Source organism: Triticum urartu, chromosome 7A, assembly GCF_056163025.1.
Source record: "Triticum urartu cultivar PI428250 chromosome 7A, HENAU_Tu73, whole genome shotgun sequence".
Classification (NCBI taxonomy): Eukaryota; Viridiplantae; Streptophyta; class Magnoliopsida; order Poales; family Poaceae; genus Triticum; species Triticum urartu.
In genome coordinates, this window is record NC_141879.1 from 37,863,050 (window position 1) to 37,884,188 (window position 21,139).

Genomic DNA, 21,139 nt, shown 5'->3' on the forward strand with positions numbered 1-21,139 from the left:
CCTTATGAGTGGCGGTCGGGGACGAGCGATGGTCTTTTCCTACCAATCTATCCCCCTAGGAGCATGTGCCTAGTACTTTGTTTTGATAACTTCTAGATTTTTGCAATAAGTATGTGAGTTCTTTATGACTAATGTCGAGTCCATGGATTATACGCACTCTCACCCTTCCACCATTGCTAGCCTCTCTAGTACCGCGCAACTTTTGCCGGTACCATAAACCCACCATATACCTTCCTCAAAACAGCCACCATGCCTACCTATTATGGCATTTCCATAGCCATTCCGAGATATATTGCCATGCAAATTTCCACCGTTCCGGTTATTATGACACACTCCATCATTGTCATATTGCTTTGCATGATCATGTAGTTGACATCGTATTTGTGGCAAGGCCACCATTCATAATTCTTTCATACATGTCACTCATGCATCATTGCACATCCCGGTACACCGTCGGAGGCATTCATATAGAGTCATATCTTGTTCTAAGTATCGAGTTGTAATTCTTGAGTTGTAAAAAAATAAAAGTGTGATGATCATCATTCAATAGAGCATTGTCCCAAAAAAAGGGAGAAAGGCCAAATAAAAAAAGAAAGGCCAAATAAAAAAAGGCCAAATAAAAAAAGAAAGGCCAAAAAAAATAAAAATAAAAGGCCAAATGAAAAAATAAAAGGGATAATGCTACTATCCTTTTAACACACTTGTGCTTCAAAGTAGCACCATGATCTTCATGATAGAGAGTCTCATATGTTGTCACTTTCATATACTAGTGGGAATCTTTCATTATAGAACTTGGCTTCTATATTCCAATGATGGGCTTCCTCAAAATGCCCTAGGTCTTCATGAGCAAGCAAGTTGGATGCACACCCACTTAGTTTCTTTTGAGCTTTCATATACTTATAGCTCTAGTGCATCCGTTGCATGGAAATCCCTACTCACTCACATTGATATCTATTGATGGGCATCTCCATAGCCCGTTGATACGCCTAGTTGATGTGAGACTATCTTATCCCTTTTTGTCTTCTCCACAACCACCATTCTATTCCAACTATAGTGCTATGTCCATGGCTCACGCTCATGTATTGCGTGAAGATTGAAAAAGTTTGAGAACATCAAAAGTATGAAATAATTGCTTGACTTGTCATCGGGGTTGTGCATGATTTAAATATTTTGTGTGGTGAAAATGGAGCATAGCTAGACTATATGATTTTGTAGGGATAACTTTCTTTGGCCATGTTATTTTGAGAAGACATGATTGCTTTACTAGTATGCTTGAAGTATTATTATTTTTATGTCAATATGAACTTTTGTCTTGAATCTTTTGAATCTGAATATTCATGCCACAATTAAGAAGAATTACATTGAAATCATGCCAACTAGCATTCCACATCAAAAATTATCTTTTTTATCATTTACCTACTCGAGGACGAGTAGGAATTAAGCTTGGGGATGCTTGATATGTCTCCAACGTATCTATAATTTTTGATTGCTCCATGCTATATTATCTACTGTTTGGGGCAATATTGGGCTTTATTTTCCACTTTTATATTATTTTTGGGACTAACCTATTAACCGGAGGCCCAGCCCAGATTTGCTGTTTTATGCCTATTTCAGTGTTTTGAAGAAAAGGAATATCAGACAGAGTCAAAACGGAACGAAATCAACTAGAGAAGTTATTTTTGGAAGGAAACACACCTAATGAACTTGGACCCCACGTCAGGGGAGACACGAGGTGCTCACGAGGGTGGGGGGCGCCCCCCTAGGGCGCGCCCCCTGTCTCGTGGGACCCCCGTGGCTCCTCCGACGTCCTCCCTGCACCCATATATACCTACGTGACCTAAAACTTCCAGAAAAAAGATAGACCGGGAGTTCCGCCGCCAGAAGCCTCCGTAGCCACCGAAAACCAATCTACACCCGTTCCGGCACCCTGCCGGAGGGGGCAATCCTTCTCCGGTGGCCATCTTCATCATCCCGGCGCTCTCCATGACGAGGAGGGAGTAGTTCTCCCTCGGGGCTGAGGGTATGTACCAGTAGCTATGTGTTTGATCTCTCTCTCTCATGTTCTTGAGATGTTACAATCTTGATGTATCGCGAGCTTTGCTATTATAGTTGGATCTTATGTTTCTCCTCCCCCTCTTCTCTCTTGTAATGAATTGAGTTTCCCCTTTGAAGTAATCTTATTGGATTGAGTCTTTAAAGATTTGAGAACACTTGATGTATGTCTTGCGTGGGATACCCGTGGTGACAATGGGGTATTCTATTGATTCACTTGATGTATGTTTTGGTGATCAACTTGTGGGTTCCGCCCATGAACCTATGCATAGGGGTTGGCACACGTTTTCGTCGTGATTCTCCGGTAGAACTTTGGGGCACTCTTTGAGGTCCTTTGTGTTCGTTGAATAGATGAATCTGAGATTGTGTGACGCATATCGTATAATCATACCCACGGATACTTGAGGTGACATTGGAGTATCTAGGTGACATTAGGGTTTTGGTTGATTTGTGTCTTAAGGTGTTATTCTAGTACGAACTCTAGGGCTGTTTGTGACACTTATAGGAATAGCCCAACGGATTGATTGGAAAGAATAACTTTGAGGTGGTTTCATACCCTACCATAATCTCTTCGTTTGTTCTCCGCTATTAGTGACTTTGGAGTGACTCTTTGTTGCATGTTGAGGGACAGTTATGTGATCCAATTATGTTAGTATTGTTGAGGGAACTTACACTAGTGAAAGTATGAACCCTAGGCCTTATTTCCTATCATTGCAATACCGTTTACGCTCACTTTTATCACTTGCTACCTTGCTGTTTTTATTATTTCAGATTACAAATGCCTTTATCTACTATCCATATACCACTTTTTTCACCATCTCTTCGCCGAACTAGTGCACCTATACAATTTACCATTGTATTGGGTGTGTTGGGGACACAAGAGACTCTTTGTTATTTGGTTGCAGGGTTGCTTGAGAGAGACCATCTTCATCCTACGCCTCCTACGGATTGATAAACCTTAGGTCATCCACTTGAGAGAAATTTGCTACTGTCCTACAAACCTCTGCACTTGGAGGCCCAACAACGTCTACAAGAAGAAGGTTGTGTAGTAGACATCAAGGACGAGCAGGAATTAAGCTTGGGGATGCTTGATACGTCTCCAACGTATCTATAATTTTTTATTGCTCCATGGTATATTATCTACTGTTTTGGACTATATTGGGCTTTATTTTCCACTTTTACATTATTTTTGGGACTAACCTATTAACCGGAGGCCCAGCCCAGAATTGCTGTTTTTTGCCTATTTCAGTGTTTCGGAGAAACATAATATCAAACGGAGTCCAAACGGAATGAAACCTTCGGAAACATGATTTTCTCATCAGATAAGATCCAGGAGACTTGGACCCTCCATCAAGAAAGCCACGAGGCGGTCACGAGGGTGGAGGGCGCCCCCCCCCCTAGGGCGCGCCCCCTGCCTCGTGGGCCCCTTGAAACTCCACCGACGTACTTCTTCCTCCTATATATACCTACGTACCCCCAAATGATCGGGGACGGAGCCAAAAACCTAATTCCACCGCCGCAACTTTCTGTATCCATGAGATCCCATCTTGGGGCCTATTCCGGAGCTCCGCCGGAGGGGGCATCGATCACGGAGGGCTTCTACATCATCATCCAAGCCCCTCCAATGAAGTGTGAGTATTTTACTTCAGACCTACGGGTCCATAGTTAGTAGCTAGATGGCTTCTTCTCTCTTTTTGGATCTCAATACAATGTTCTCCCCCTCTCTTGTGGAGATCTATTCGATGTAGTCTTCTTTTTGCGGTGTGTTTGTTGAGATCGATGAATTGTGGGTTTATGATCAAGTCTATTTATGAATAATATTTGAATCTTCTCTGAATTCTTTTATGTATGATTGATTATCTTTGCAAGTCTCTTCGAATTATTAGTTTGGTTTGGCCTACTAGATTGGTTGTTCTTGCCATGGGAGAAGTTCTTAGATATTCTCATAACTATGCTCAATTCTGTCAATTGCTCAACAGTAATTCGTTCACCCACCGTAGAATACTTATGCTCTTGAGAGAAGCCACTAGTGAAACCTATGGCCCCGGGTCTCTTTCTCATCATATCAATCTCCATCACTTTATTATTGCTTTGCCCAGCCACGCCTCGTAAGTATCTCGCGGGCACCTTCCAGGTCAACCCGTCTCCACATCACTCGCTATTAAGCTCGCGCGGGTACCCCTCAGGGCCGACCCGTCTTTAGTAACATGGCTCAGTGCAAAGTCATAGTAACCATAGTAACTGTGTGTCTAACACCAAGGGGAAAAACCTGAGGAATCACCCCCGGTGAATTCCACTCGATGTAACCATCAAGGTGAACGTAAGAGGATCCACCCTCGAGGTTCACGCTTGAGGGGTTGCACGACAGAGCCGTATCGGAAGTGGTTAAGGAGGAAATCACCCTCGATGACCACGATCGGATAGCTACACTACAGAAGTCTCATCAGGAGTGATGTAAGAGGTTCCACCCTCGGCACTCGATGGTAACTCTACAGAGTCGTACAACTAAGGGGGGTTGATGTGCGGTGTCGGGGCCTGGACGTCGATCATGTTGATCGAGTCATCGAACATAAAGCGGGGCAACTGGGACAAGGTGGGGGTCACTGATGGATCACTATCCAACCTATACTAAGCAGTTTAGGATAAGCAAATAAGGTATGAAAGCAGGTAACAACAGCAGGTTATGCATCAGAGTAGGATCATACAGAAAGCAGTAGCCTTTCTAATGCAAGCATGAGAGGGAAAGAAATGGGCGATATCGGAATGCTCAAGGGGGGTTTGCTTGCCTTGAAGCTCTGCTGAAAAAGAAGAAGTGTCTTCGTCGACGTAGTCGATCACAGGGGCATCCGCAGCGGTCTCGGGGTCTACCGGAGAGGAGAGGGGGAAGAAACAGTAAATACAAGCAAACAGATGCATGACAAGTCAATAAGCGATGCTAGGGGTGTTCTAACGTAGTGTTATACGATACCGACGAAGGGGGGAAACATCCGGGAAAGTTTTCCCGGAGTTAGGCATTTTTGGACAAATGAAACGGAGGGGGAAGGTTGCAGGTTTGGTATGCTAGGGACGTGTGGCGGACAAACGGGTTGCGTATCCGGGTTCGTCTCGTCGTTCTGAGCAACTTTCATATATAAAGTTTTTCGATCCGAGCTACGGTTAATTTTCTATGATTTTTCAAAGTTTTAACAATATTCCAGAATTATTTAAAATAACATAAAAGAAAATATGACGTCAGCGTGATGTGTTGATGATGTCAGCAGTCAACAGACTCGCTGACCAGGTCAAACCTGACCTGTGGGTCCAAGCGGACCCACATGTCAGCCTCTGTTAGTCTAACAGTGCATTAAACTAACTAATCTAGGTTAATTAGCTACGGGACCCCACCCGTCAATGACTCATTAGTTTAGCTAATTATATCTATTTAGGAAAATGTTTTAATTAGGTCAACTATGTGGGGGCGCGTGTCAGTGGCTGGGGTTGCCCAGTCAGCGCATTAACTGGGTCAACCAAGTCGATGGGGCCCACCGGGCCCACTGGTCAGTAACACAAAGGCGGGGCCCACTGCGCCACGTCGGCGTCGGCGCTGGAGACAATTCCGACGACCAAAATGCGGCGGAGCTCGCCGGACTCGGACGGAAAAATGCTACGGCGCTCCGTTCGGGGCGTGCTTAGGCTCGTTTGAATGAGCGTTCAACGCTGCATCCATCTACGGGAGCGATGCGGCCGTAAACGGCCGGAAGCTACGGTGGCGAGCGGCAGAGCGGACACCGGAGTTCAGCCCTCGCGCGAACTGCGGCTAGAGGGCACGGCGGGACTGCTGGGGAGGCTCTACGGGGTCCTGGCGAGTCCCAGAGCACGGTGGCGAGGTCGGGTGAGCACGCCATCGAAGAGGACGACGGTGACGAGCTCCATTGCGGAGTGGGCTTCAGGCGGCGATGGCAACGGCGGCTATGGAGATGGATCCGTGCGGGGGAGCGAGGGGAGAGACGTGGTGGCTCACCGGGAGCCTGTAGATGAGCAACGCGGGCTCGAGGGAGGCTCGAGGTGGCTGGATTTCGACGGCGAGGGCGGCGGTGCCGAAGGTGGAAGACGACGAGGATCCGGGGCAGCAACGCCTCCCAACTCGCGCTGCTGGCCGTAGTCGACTCGGAAGATGCCGACGGTGCTCCTCGTCGTCTTCGCTTGGCTCGGGGAGGTCGTCGGCCATGGTCACGGCCAGGCGGCAGCGGCGACCGCGTCGGGTGGGCACAGGGGAGAAAGGGGTCTGGGGAGAGGGAGAGTGGAGGATGGTGTGGGGAGCAAGGGGGCAAGTGGGGGAGAGGACCGAGGCGTCGCAGGGGGCGGCATCCTCATCGCCTCCGTGGTGACGCCGACGAGCTGGTCCGGCGGGGACTGGTCGGTCGCAGGCGCCTGGTCGCGTGAGCAATGGGGAAGAAAGGCCACCGAGGGAGTGCGGGGTTGGGCCGCCCTGGCTGTCCCGAGGCTCAGCTGGGTCGGGGGGGTTCTAGGCCCAGGGGGCTCCACTTTTAATTTTTCTTTCTTCTATTTAAATTAAAAGGATGGATACTGCTTGGGATAAAAACATGGCAGCAAATGAATTTTTTTTGTTGAAAGTGAAACTTAGCAAATAATTCAGGCACAACGTTGTGGTGTTGCCTAAAAAGTTTCAGGGCCAAAAGAATTGTTCAAGCATTTTTAAAATTTGAAAAGGGTCAATTTAAATGCTGCTGGAGCACTGAATTAATTCCCATGGGCATTCTGAAGAGGTTGGTTTCAACATGACAGTGATCAAGGAAATTTATAAGATAAGGTGAACATTTTAGTTTCACGGTTCGAAGAATTAAAAATGTCACTAGCGATTTAAATTTGAATTTGACTTTGATTTGGACAAGTGGCAATTTGCATAGTAATCATGATGACATGGCCACCGTTAGAGGGAGATTACTGTAGCATGATTCTCAGGGTGTTACACCTATTATGGCATTTTCATAGCCATTCCGAAATATATTGCCATGCAACTTTCCACTGTTCAGTTTATTATGACATGCATCATCATTGTCATATTGCCTTGCATGATCATGTAGTTGACATCGTATTTGTAGCAAAGCCATCATGCATAATTTTTTATACATGTCACTCTTGATTCATTGCCCATCCCGGTACACCATCGGAGCCACTCATATAGAGTCATATTTTGTTCTAGTATCGAGTTGTAATCCTTGAGTTGTAAATAAATAGAAGTGTGATGATCATCATTATTAGAGCATTGTCTCATGTGAGGAAATAAAAAAAGAAGAGAAAGGCCAAAAAGGCTCAAAAAAGAGAGAAAAAAAGAGAGAAGGGGCAATGCTACTCGGAAAATGCCAACGAAGGCCGAGCTCCAGTGAGCTCGTTTCCAAATTTTATTTTTTCAGAGCACGAAAAATTCCAAATTTATTTTGTGAACACACATGCATATGTATACTACGTATATGCAAAATTTCACAGCATTATACGTTTACATGTGGCGTACAGAAAAAAGGCAAATACGCATTTTTAAATGGGCCTTTTATTTTTGTTATTGGGCCGGAAATTTGTTATTTTTGTACAGCCTACAAATCACAACATTTTTCGACGAAATTTAACACGTTCTTGCGGAATACATATATGTTTCCATGGATTTTTTTTCAGAATTTTTTGAAACTTTTAAATACGCTTTTTGATTTTTTGAAAATACCGAGCTCACTGGAGCTCGTCCTCCAAAAATCCGCACCCCAATGCTACTATCCTTTTTCCACACTTGTGCTTCAAAGTAGCACAATGATCTTCATGATAGAGAGTCTCTTATTTTGTCACTTTCATATACTAGTGGGAATTTTTCATTTTAGAACTTGGCTTGTATATTCCAACAATGGGCTTCCTCAAATGTCCTAGGTCTTCGTGAGCAAACAAGTTGGATGCACACCCACTTAGTTTCGTTTTGTTGAGCTTGCATACATTTATAGCTCTAGTGCATCTGTTGCATGGCAATCCCTACTCCTCGCATTGACATCAATTGATGGGCATCTCCATAGCCCGTTGATTAGCTGCGTCAATGTGAGACTTTCTCCTTTTTTGTCTTCTCCACACAACCTCCATCATCATATTCTATTCCACCCATAGTGCTATGTCCATGGCTCGTGCTCATGTATTGTGTGAAAGTTGAAAAAGTTTGAGATTACTAAAGTATGAAACAATTGCTTGGCTTGTCATCGGGGTTGTGCATGATGAGAGCATTTTGTGTGACGAAGATGGAGCATGGACAAACTATATGATTTTGTAGGGATGAGCTTTCTTTGGCTATGTTATTTTGATAAGACATAATTGCTTAGTTAGTATGATTGAAGTATTATTATTTTTATGTCAATATTAAAATTTTGTCTTGAATCTTTTGGATCTGAACATTCATGCCACAATAAAGAAGATTACATTGAAAATTATGTTAGGAAGCATTTCACATCAAAAATTCTGTTTTATCATTTACCTACTCGAGGACAAGCAGGAATTAAGCTTGGGGATGCTGATACGTCTCCAACGTATCTATAATTTTTTATTGTTCCATGCTATTATATTATCTGTTTTGGATTTTTAGTGGGCTTTAATATGCACTTTTATATTATTTTGGGGACTAACCTACTAACCGGAGGCCCAGTGCCAGTTGCTGTTTTTTCCTTATTTCAGTGTTTCGTAGAAAGGAATATCAAATGGAATCCAAACGGAATGAAACCTTCGCGAGGATCTTTTTTGGAACAAACGCAATCCAGGAGACTAGGAGTGGAGGTCAAGGAAGCCACGAGGTGGCCACGAGGTAGGAGGGCGCGCCCAGGGGTAGGCGCGCACCCCATCCTCGTGGGCCCCTCATAGCTCCACCGACCTACTTCTTTCGCCTATATATACTCTCGTACCTTGAAAACATCCGGGAGAGCCACGAAACACTGTTTCCACCGCTGCAACCTTTTGTACCCGTGAGATCCCATCTGGGAAGGCTCGACTCTGGGAAGACATATGCGTTTGCGCGAGCGACCCATACGGCGCGCTGGCGACTGAATCAGCAACGGGTCGCAGCCGCTTCGCGTAGGATGGGTGGCACCGCCTCCTCACGTGCCCATGCCATCTATCGGTAGCTGGGTACAATACAATAGTCAATACTAGTACACTGTAGTAGTATTACTTAGGGGGAGGTCCGTCAGCTAAGCTGATCACTGGTCAGAGATAGCTCAAACAGAGGGGAGTGTGGTGTCAACGGGCGTCACGCGCGCGGCTTATTGGTCGCGTGGAAGCCCCTGAAATGCTGACGCGTGGAAGCTTATTGGTCCCGGTTGGTAGCACCAACCGGGACCAAAGGCCCTCGTGCCTGGGCTCGCCGGAGCGGCCACGTGGAGGCCCATCTGTCCCGGTTAGTATAAGAACCGGGACTAAAGGCCTAGGGCATTAGTAACGACCCTTTAGTCTCGGTTCCCCAGCCGGGACAGATGGGCCTTATGAACCGGGACAAATGTTTCTTTTTCTACTAGTGAGCACATGCTCCTGGGTGAACAGTAATGTGGAAAAATGGTAAATATTTTTTCAAAATTCTGAAATTTTCTGTGTGGATGTTAGTGTTAGTGTCGCAAGCATGCTTGACAATTTTCATGTGAAAAACAGCAGTGTTTTGTCGGTGAAACAACAAATTTGGGGTGACATTTGGGGTGACATTTGGTGTCCATTTTGTTTTGTTGCACAGGCCAAAATGTTTAACCTTTTTGCCTCAAAATTTGCAGGTAGGATTTGGATGTGACTAATAACACATAAATTTTTTGTCTTGATGTTTTTGACATTTGAAAATTTATGTTTTGGCCCGGGAGCCGAATTGAATATCCGATAAATTGGAACATGTAGAGTGCATGGGGTGTATACAAGATGATCACGGCGTCGTCAGCATAGTGCTTTACCCCTTTTTTGTGGCAAACGTGGTGTACATATTACAATGGGTTCAATAATATGTTTATTACATGTGTCTACTTTTTACATGGTTATGAAATACAAAGCAACCTAAAAAAACTAGTTGCCTTCGATGGGATCATCTTATATCTAAATGTACACACTATTGGTTTGTGGTGTTGGTATTTATTCTATGAATTGTATTGGTGCCAATGATGAACCGCTCAAGGACAACCGCCCTCCCACTCGGTTTGCTACCTAGCTACATAGGCGTATTGCGAACTGGATCTTAATGTACATCCAGGTTGGCATTTACCCTAGGGTGCTTTTAGAATTTCATGTACAACTGGTAATTATGGTGCCCCGATGTAGATTGTATCTTGGATGTACTTGTTGTGTGATTTTCACTACATTTGCACTTTCCACTCTTCACAAGAGCGCAAAAGCACCATTCTGGGTTGAATTAGTACCATTCTCCATATTTACTATTCGGTGTGGTCTATGAACTGGACATAGATTTTCGAGATCCTTGTTGTGTCTATTGCTTCTGTGTATTGTGAACATATTTACAAGGTTATACATCTGAAATTCTAGTCCCACCAAAATGTTTTGAGTGTCTAAAACCGAGCACAATTGTTACTATGTGATTGGACTACCCTATGAAATGAGTTCTATGTCCCCAAACAATATCTAAATAATATATTTATGGAAGTAAAATTAATTACTGGTGCCAGAGCTCTCCACAACATGTAGCAGCATCAGAGGTTGCACCTATAGCCAAAAGGCGATGGGTGGTGGGCCATCAAAAAATTTTGTGTTTGGTTTTTTCATCATGTATGCCATCCTACACCTATGAACACCTTCAAGAGACGTTTTGGTAGTCGACGGTAACGTCTCCCCCAGTGGATGCGAAATTAAATCCAGGAAAAAGCGAACACCAGTGTCAAGTCAAGGACTGGAACTCTGATGGGCTGGTGAGACCTGTGAGCTCCTAACAATCCAACCACAGATTAACAAAGTTTTGAAATTCAAAAACATAGTTTTGAAAATGTGAGGTTTTAATTATTTGAATGTTTAAGAGCTCTTTTACGGTACCCTGAAATGATTAGCCACCGTTCATTTTTCTTAATCCAACGGACTGTGCGATCAGGTACTCCAGCAGCAGTCCCACGGAGGAAAGAGGTGGAGTGCCTCGGTGACAGGGGTAAAAGGGTAATCACCAGTTGTTATAATTATCTCCTGATCCATTTGCCTCTCGTACAGTCCGTTCGTAGCCTGTCCGCTCGCCCCTCGTCTCCACCCCCTCTCCATCTCCCTGTCCGCTCGCCCCTCGTCTCCACCCCTTCTCCATCTCCGGCGGAGGGCGGCGGACGCCTCCGTCTTCTCCAACTCCGGTGGAGGCCGCCTTCTCCAAATCCGGCGAGAGCCACGGCGGACGTATTTGGCGAGGCGCCTCCGGCGTAGGGCGGCGGACGCCTCCGCCTTCTCCAACTCCGGTGAGAGCCTCTCCGGCGGAGGATGCGGCAGCCACCGCGGCCGTATTTGGCGAGGTGCACGCCTCCTCCTTCTCCACCTCAGGCGCTTTCCTCTCTCTCAACCACGTGGCTGCGCCGACCGGCTGCCGTGCACCGGAGTTGGCTCCACCCCTCAACCTCCGCTCGTCGTGCAGCTACTCCATCTAGTTGCGCCGGAGTTGGCTCCACCCCTCAACCTCCGTTCGTCCAGTAGCTGCTCCATCTAGGGGCGCCGGAGCATGTAGAAAGGGGATTTTTCTGTCAATATGATGGCTTTTTCGTAAGATCACCCAGCCCTTCTCATTATCTTTGGTAATTGCTTTAGCTTTTCTCTGTATTGGTTATGGATGAAATCAGACAATAGATTATGATGTTGAGTACATGATAGATACCATGTTTTGTCCATTTTTTTTGTAGCTCAGTGTCTCTAACAAGTAAGAACTTGCAATGTTTGAAAATATGTTTTCTCCATTATTTAGTAGCTCACTGCAAGGCCAGAAAACAATCCTTCATTTCTTGACGTATTGGATATGCGGGTAGCATATTTGGTCAGTGACCAAACATGAGTAGTAATACAAGATACCGTGTTAACGTAAAGAGACATATGTATACAAATAATTAAGTGGCACACTAAGTGCCGGATAAATAACATCAAATTGTTGCTTACAAACTGAATTATTGAGCAAATTGTCGCACACCAAGTGTCATGTAAATAACATCAAATTATTGCTTACAAACTGAATTATTGAGCAAATGGGAAAACGTTTGATTTAAGACGAATGTCTATGCGAAAGCCATATCTATTGTGTAGTTCTACTGCTAGTGCTCGTCCTGGACCTCCTTCTTTTTTTGGTAGAAACTTCATCGTCGGGAATTGCCTTTGTCTGGTCTGGCTGCTGGTTTTTCCGAAGTAAATTTCTGCCACTGTTGAGTATGTCATGTGCAAGTTGTCTCCTGTACATATCTATATCTTTCTGCATACAAATGGTGAACAGTCAAAGATAATCCTGGGATGTACGCCATCTGTATCTAAAGTAGTTCCTTAACCAAGGAAGTAATGTACAGTGCACCCATGAAATAGTCTAAATATATGCACCTTTGAAAATGTTTTGGATAGTTTGGATCCCGTCCAAAGCATTATGTACTTGAGAAGGTAGAGTCCACAAGAGCTCCTGCAAGTATGAATTAGGATTGAATTGCCTTGGTCGAGTTTACAAATTAAGAACATAGTGATGAACGTGTGTACCCGTCTTTCTGGGTTGGCAGCCCTTTGATTGTCTTCTTATCCCATGTGGCCACGTTGAAGTTTGGCCAGTTTGTTGGGTTTGGAAGTTGTTTAATTCTTTCTTCAGCCTGCTGGAACCACGCCGTTATCGCTTCCAACTGAAGAGTGTTTGTTGGTAGTCAGTAATGCATATAACCTACAAGTTGCAGTAGTACTAGGAGCACAAAAGGATATTCTCGCCGCATGATCCAGTTCATCCGTTGGACCAACACCAGGGGCTGAATTGAGAATCTGAACTTCTCTTTTAGGCGCATCTAGGGCTGCCAGATACCAGTGTAGTCCAGTGTTCAAGGGTAAAAAAATCTGCATAAACATATATGTTAGAGCAAGGACCAAACAAATCGTAAATAAAATTCAGCAGGTAGTTATTGTGTTGTACCATGTCATGATCAAGATATGCAATGATCCTTGCAATTGAGAGAGACTTGTCAATTTTTGAACTCCTTGCTATAGTGTGATTTTCTATATCTGCAACGAGCTTTTGCACATTAATTGTGCTCTCGACAAAGATTTTTTTGCCATCTCTTATGTCAAACTCTCCCTCTGGTGGGCGATTGATATATATGCCAGCATCAATGGCCTAGTATTGCAAGTGAGCACTGATTGGTGCATATCCGAGTGCAGATGTAATAAGTGAAGCATGAAATACTTACCAAGCAATCAACATATCTGGCATTGTTGTCCGGCAACTTATTGGCTGTTAGGGAATGCAGGGATGATTTGTTTAGTGTTATATCACCAATTTGGGCCAAAGGCGTTGTATCATCTTGTCTATTTACCCATTGTAGTTTTTCTTTCAGACCTGCAATTAGTAGGTGGATTTATCTATGTTATAAAGAAAGCACAATGGTATAAAACTACATGACAGGCAACGATGTGTGCGACATACCACGAAGTTGCCTCTTTTCATGGTCATAGTATGAATACTCGTCTTCTTTATTGGTCTTTGATTTCCTGTTTGACCGACGCACCGTCCCTTTGACATTACTATTTGTGTCACCCTCATCACCTATATTAGTGCCTGAAAGCCCTTGCTGCCGCTTGGCAGGTGTCTCGCTGTCATGTTCACGAGATTCTCTTTGCTCTTCATCATGTTCAGATTCTCCTTCCTCTTCATCATGTTCAGATTCTCCTTCCTCTTCATCATGTTCAGATTCTCCTTCCTCTTGTCTTTTGTGTTGTCCCTTGTGCCATGTGCACTTGTCACCCTTCTTACAAAAAGGCTTGTACATAAAGGAGAATGGCAGTTTAACAGGCAGTAAGACACACAAACAGATAAGTAAACTATCTTTTAAATTACCTCAATTTCTTCATCTGATATGCCGGGAAGAACAAACTTATTAGCCTTCATGGGAAATAAGTGGTGCTTGCTATCACACATCATTTGGCAACATAAAATTGTGCATTAGTGAATAAGACTTTACCTCCAAACACTTGACAACACGAAGCAGGGTTCTGTTGGTCAGGCTTGTGTTGTGTTCAATGTCAGCCAGACCATCAACAAGTGGCTTGAAGTACTTGTATTCGTCTATGTACTCTTTCTCCATGACTTTATTCTCTATTACTTGCACAGTTCTATGAACTTGTTGCAACGTTCGGCCCTGCATATAGAAGGATGAATATAGTTAGAATATGTTTTGTAGTATGAAATGCAGTAAATATGGTTCTGATTGCGTGTACTTCATTTCTAACATACACTGATCTGTGTAGAACGTACTCCACTTCACTCATGAGGTGCTCAATAATCTATTTTGAATAATATGAGATGAATAGTTAGTACATGATAGTAAAGAAAGTAAAACTCAATTATGTGGCACGATCATGTACACAATCCTTTACTTACATCTCCCTCGGCAAAGTTGGCATGTTCCCTCTTTGCCACCTTCTCCTTGTCCCACGATTGTATCAAAGGCTTCTGTCGAGGAGAGTAATCTATATCTATATTGTGCTTAACTTTGTTCACATAAAATTTCTCCCAGTACCACACCTGCATTGCAACATAGTGAAAATAAATGAGACGCAAAACCATAGCTCAAGTACATTGTTACGCGGAAATAAATAGTCATTACGTATTACCTGTAAGAGAGCGAGGTTGCCAGCAAGATTTGTTTGCTTATTGTTCTTGTACTGCTTCAAGCTCGCAATCAGGTGATCAAGTGTCAGGGTTGCCCAATTTATCTTATTTACATCACCATCGTCCAACATAAGGTTCAAATATTCTGAACTGACTTGTGACTTTGTACTTGGACATAGCAGTCGACAAATTACACACAAAGCAATTCTCCTCAAGAAGTGTTCGTCCATAGATCCTTTGCTTTCTCTTATTTGTTGCACTAGGCCCTTGTAGGTGATTGCTTGCTCTTTTGGGTCTACGTATAATCTGAACAGTTGGGCTTGTTTCTGTTTTCTTTCGAACTCAAGCTTCTTGTCTGCATACCTAAGTTTAATATCAGGGATCCCCCCTGCCGAAGGCAGATCCATGATATTAACTACATCTTCCAGATGTATCTTTAACTGTTTGTTGTTCACAATAAATGCCTCAACTTCCGGATCAAAAGTATCAGCTAGTTTTTTTACTGTTTGGCGACGAATTTGAATATCACGTAGATGTAGTAACCCCTGCAAACTAGATTCTGCAACCTTTTTCCTCTGATTATCATCGCAAACAATCCAAAGAAGGTCATAAATAGCACCTTGACAGCAGGCCACTGTTTCCTGTACGTAAATATCATACTAATTAGATAAATTGATGAAAGATCAAGAGAGGCTTTGTACTGTCAAGTTATTATTATGTGTGTTGTTCCAATTAAAAAAATGCATACCTTCTTCTCTCTAGTCGTTGTCGCTTTGTTTACAGAAGCTTTATTTACAGAAGCCATGGCGGGTGATGCATCCTAACATTAGAAAATGACAAAAATTAGAAATTCCGTATCGTTCTACATTTTATTTTTCGGCATATATTAGTACATACTTGTGCTTTCTGCAGCTTGGGTGTGGTAGGAGTCTGTGAACCGGTAATCCCACTTTTCTTACTGGAAGAATTTGTGGCAGGTGATGCTTGCTGATGAAAGGCACAACAACATAGGTACATGTCATTCAAATGGGAAAAATTAAAAAAAAAGAGTCAAATCTATGTTTGTATTCCACCCTACTAGGCCTAACAAAGTTTTGGTTGATGACGATTATTGGAGGCAAAAAGAAGCCAGATTCTTCTCTATACATGATAGATCTACCAAACTTGGGGCCTAAGCCAAACTAACAAACAGTAGGAAATAATCTAACTCGAGAAATATATCTAAGAGATTGAAACTTGGTAACAGATAACTAGGGATACTCATCTCTTTAAGATAGCATAAATTAAGTAGAGTTCTCCAAACAATTATCTGAAACAAAAAAAGATTCTAGGTCCGTAATGTACCCTTGTGCTATTCCCTATGCAATACCGAGATGCACACGTCCTATGGAAAAGTTTGTGTGATGATGTTTGCGTAACCTGAACCTTGCTTCTTCCTTCAGGATATGGCGAAGCTGGCGATGCTTTAGGTTGTGCCCACGCCATCGAAGCTTTTCTTGACGTAGGGAAATAGAATGGTTCTTCTGCCATCAAAGCGATGTAACACGACGGCGACGGCGGCGGCGGATGAATACGAGCGCAAGGGTTTGCTATGGGCGTGTGTATATATAGATGTTTTTTTTGAAGAACGCAATCTGCAACCATATATATCTTCTTGTTGTTACGAACGGTAAAAGAAAACTAATCTACTTCATATATATCGTCTTGTTGTTACGAATGGTAAAAGAAAACTAATCTACTTCTAAAGGAAACTTGGTATAAATCTATAAAAATGGACACCTTTTATTGTGACAAACTTTAGATGTATTCTTTTTTTAGTACAACTTTGGATGTATTCAGCATGGCACAACAATACAAAGAACACAGAATTAATAAAAATGGGATCCATCAACGTGACCTAAATTTTTTCACACATCCATCAACCTAACCCAAAAAATTTCCAGACACTGGAGTCATCATGGCAAGCAGGCATGCCAAGTTTCGGTGATATCTGACATTCTATGCATTTTGTAGGATTTTCCCGATGAAAAACCCCTAAAATACTGACCGGTCGTAAAGCAGGCATGCCAAGTTTTGGTGTCCGAATTCGTTCATATTTTGCAGCAGGTCCTACGACGTGCATGCCCACCCGCTGCCAAAATTGCGTTTTGTTTCATGCATGCCAGCAAGTACACCATGTTCAACCGGACCGTTCGGGTAGAGCGGTAAAGACAATTCTACAAGCACTTTTTCCCACATCCATCAACCTGACCCAAATTTTTTTTCTAGACACTGGAGTCGTCATGGCAAGCAGGCATGCCAAGTTTCGATGATATCTGACATTCTATGCATTTTCTAACATTTTCCCGATGAAAAACCCCGAAAATACTGGCCGGTCGTGACGCAACGTGCGTTTGGTGTCCGAATTCATTCATATTTTGCAGCAGAGCCTACGACGTACATTCCCACCCGCTGCCAAAATTACGTTTCGTTTCATGCATGCCAGCAAGTACACCATGTTCAACCGGGACCGTTCGGGTAGACCGATAAAGGCAATTCTAGAAGCACTTTTGCCCACATCCATGACATTCTATGCAGAACCAAAAAAGACTTATTTGATAGGTCTAGGTTGCACGCTAGACTCATGCACCATTTTTCACTAAAATAACGAGTGTAATGCACAATTTATTCTATCTTCTCCCCCCGAATAAATCTCAGGTACAAACAGACGAGGACCACTAACATGGCCGCCTCCTCGTAAAAATCGGATCTACCAAACAGATCGTCGGATATCTCGTAATTTGCATTTTTCGTGCATCGTCCAACTCTCGACGGCGCCAGGCACGAACCAATCCGCGGTTCATCTACTACTTGTTGGTGTACATTCATCAGGCAGCGGTGCATCTGCATATATCGTCTTCCGTCTCGACCAATCATCTTGCCTGCCCCGCGCATAAATAGCAGCACATTCAAACTCTAACCATGCATAACCCTCAACACTTGAAGCTGATTTTTAGACTAAACACAAATTTTTGCTTACAATTCATTAAATAACCTGGAGCCAGTACATAGCAAAACAAACCGAGCAGATATGAAAAAAATCAATAATCGTCAAATATCACGACCAAGGTGATAAGTGTCTGCAAGCAAACTAAACAAGGTTCAACGATAGCCATGGATGATAACAAAACATAAACTCTGTCACGCCAACAGATTTAACAGGTCCATAAAAATGTCTACTGCCAACATAGTTCTCCATCTTCTTGGGGCTCAGTTGGTTGATGTGACCACACTTGTGCCAGCTGAAATAACTTCGGTGCACGCGTGTATACCATCTGCATATAAGTTAAAATATGATATTGTATGATATATAAAAAAGAAAAACATACTTCAAACCCAAATCCATAAAAAGGCCATGAACATCAACTTACATTTGGTACTGTGCTTCTATCAATTTTATTTCCCTAAATCTGGACATTTCCGCCTGTCATGTTCGGAACTTTTACATTGGCCGCAGCTTCTAGTTCTCTTCTTCCGCCCGTTCGTTTCCCTCAACGTCTCGTGAAATGGCTTCATTCTCTTCTTGCATGGAGCACCTTTTGTGTCGACTATTTTTGGATCAAGGACTCTCTCCGCTGAAGCTTGGCTTGCGGCAGAGTAGTGAGAGGGTATAGGACCAAATGTTGTCTCCTCGGTGTTATCATCATTCTCGATGGGCCCATCGATGATACTTTGGAGATAATCTTTCACCTGCTGCGAACGCTCCCCGCTTTTTGATACTTTGAATAGGGCCATACTAGCTATGTTTCTCAGTTCACGGTAACGACTCATCTCTTCTGACCACACATGTGTATTTGCATTTCTCACTGACACGAATGCAGCCTTGGTTTCCATTGTCCACCTTTTGCTAACACAACATGGAGGAATGGTCGCTACCCCTACGAAAACCAGAACAGCAAAAATGTGCGCGCAAGGGATGGCTTCACACTCCATCTTACGGCAAGGATAGAAGGCACCATTCATCAACGAACCATCAAAAGAACACTCTACAGAGAACAGACGTCTGCTCCCTCCTTCCGCTCCATCTTTTAACACTACTTCATACCTGACCAAGTCATTTACTGTTGTTTGCTCTTGAATCACCCATGCACATGATCTCCGGATACAATCTCTTACCATCTTGAAAAATTTTGGTGTATAAATATGAGCAGCATTTATCTCCAACAGACAAGCATCTATTCTAGTGAAAGGAACTGACTGCGAACATATTGCATCCAACTCGGCCTCGTTCCTCCGCATACGTGATATGCAATGCTCAGTGTGCTCCACCACATCAACCAACGACATTTTCCGGTCCAAATGATTGTGGAGCCTAGAGTTCAGACTCTCATTACGCTGGTTGCTCTGCATACCCAAGAAATATCGTCCCTTGGTATAAGCTGCGGCCCACTTTTCCCTAAGTTTGTACATTCTGGACATCCATTCATTCTCCTCTTCGATCTCATAATTCGCCTTGAACTCAGCCCATGATTTCTCAAACTGGTAAACTCCCATTCGACAGTATATGAGTTTTCTGAAGTCATCAAGCATTGGATTACGCAGGTGGCGTATCATGTCTGCTCAATGTGCCAACTGCATAGCCGATGGTCTGTCCTTGGCAAAATCTTCCTAATTGCTTTTCTCATTGCCGAGTCTCCATCTGTGATAACAGATATGGGCTCCTTATGACCCATCGCCTCTACAAAGGTCTGAAGTAGCCACTCGTATGACTTGTGGGTCTCATCTGAAACAACACCAATCCCGAAAACAACAGTACTACGATGATGGTTCAGTCCAACAAATGCAACAAAAGGGAGATTGTAGCGGTTGACCCGATAAGTGCTGTCAAACACAACTACATCGCCGAATGCTTCATAATCAATCTGAGACTGTGAATCTGCCCAGAATAAATTTCGAAGATGTCCTTCATCATCTGTGGTGTATTTGAAGAAAAACTCAGCATCTCGTTCTTCCTGTACTCTCATATGGTTCAGCACAAAGTCAGCATCCCTGCCTAAGATTCTTTTTTCTTGTACCTAGCGAAGAAATTGTAGAGGTCTCGGGAAATATACCCAACATGAGGATAGCCGCCGTTCTGTTTCTCTGCCACATTCATGATTTGGAACGTACGGAGACCACCAAGTCTGTATTCCACTGCATCAGCCTTGTGAGCATCGTTCATCCGACGGTGAGACCGTAGAAAAGCATATTGGTCCGGGTCGCCTAGCGGGTGGTTATGGACATCAACAAACTTCTTAACAAACCACTGACCCCTGCCTGCATCATGTTGGATCTCAAGCATAGCTTTGCAACCACAACGGGTCAGCGCCCGTGGCTCCCTTTTTTGGTCAGTCGCTTGAAAGTACTTCTCCAATCGGTGCCCTTCTTTAGAGCAGCAGAAACGTCTTGCTTTCACCTATCTGGTGCCCTTCACGTACTCCTTGTCATCCAATCTGACACTAAAACCTTTTGCTCTTGCATATCTGTTGTAGTGCTCGTAACCTTGCTTCTCGCTTGCAAATATCTGACTAACCATCATGTGATATTCTTCTATCTCCTCCAAGCTAGCACTATGACCATCCATCCTCCAAACCTGCCATTATTAAAGCATCATACTTAGCGCATTTATTCTGTCAATGTCATATAAACTGTCTGAATTTAGGTGATTCTTCAGATAAACAGAAAATTTAAACAGAAAACTAACACAAATTCTAGAGGAATTATAACATGTCTTCTATATACATTGCAACATTCATTATATACAAAATCTGAAGGATAGGTTGTGCTGTACCAGTGTCACCCTTTATGACATTCTAGTTTATCTGACGCAAATTGAAGGAGATCCATGATTTCAACTAATACGAATGACACTGTATAACTGTATACTCTGATAAAGATCAATTTATGGGCCATGTATCCATACAGATTGCAAGATATGGTTGGAGAAAAACGGGCGACGAACCTGTTCTCTAATTATTCGGCGGGCGATTGTCTGGCAGGTGGCGGCGCAGCCTAAAATTATGCGGCGTGTGGGCGCGTCGGCAGGTGGCGGCGGCAGGAACCGCTGGAGGGATGGCGAGGGCAGGACTCGGGTGGCGGGGTCGAAGAACGTCGACCTGGACGGCAAACGGCGGTGGTGCGCGGTGGTGTCGGACGGCGGCGCTCGGGATGTCGGACGGCCGCACTCTCTGGGCCGGACGGGGGTGTGGAACGGCGCACGTCGGCCCCAAGCGGGGGTGTACGACGGCGGGACGTCGG

The 21,139-nt window shown here is 43.8% G+C and overlaps 1 pseudogene; it reads right to left on the bottom strand.

Moving 5' to 3' along the window:
* Window positions 1-18,298: 18,298 nt before the first annotated feature.
* On the bottom strand, window positions 18,299-20,465 carry LOC147957425 (protein FAR1-RELATED SEQUENCE 5-like; annotated as a pseudogene).
* Window positions 20,466-21,139: the final 674 nt, after the last annotated feature.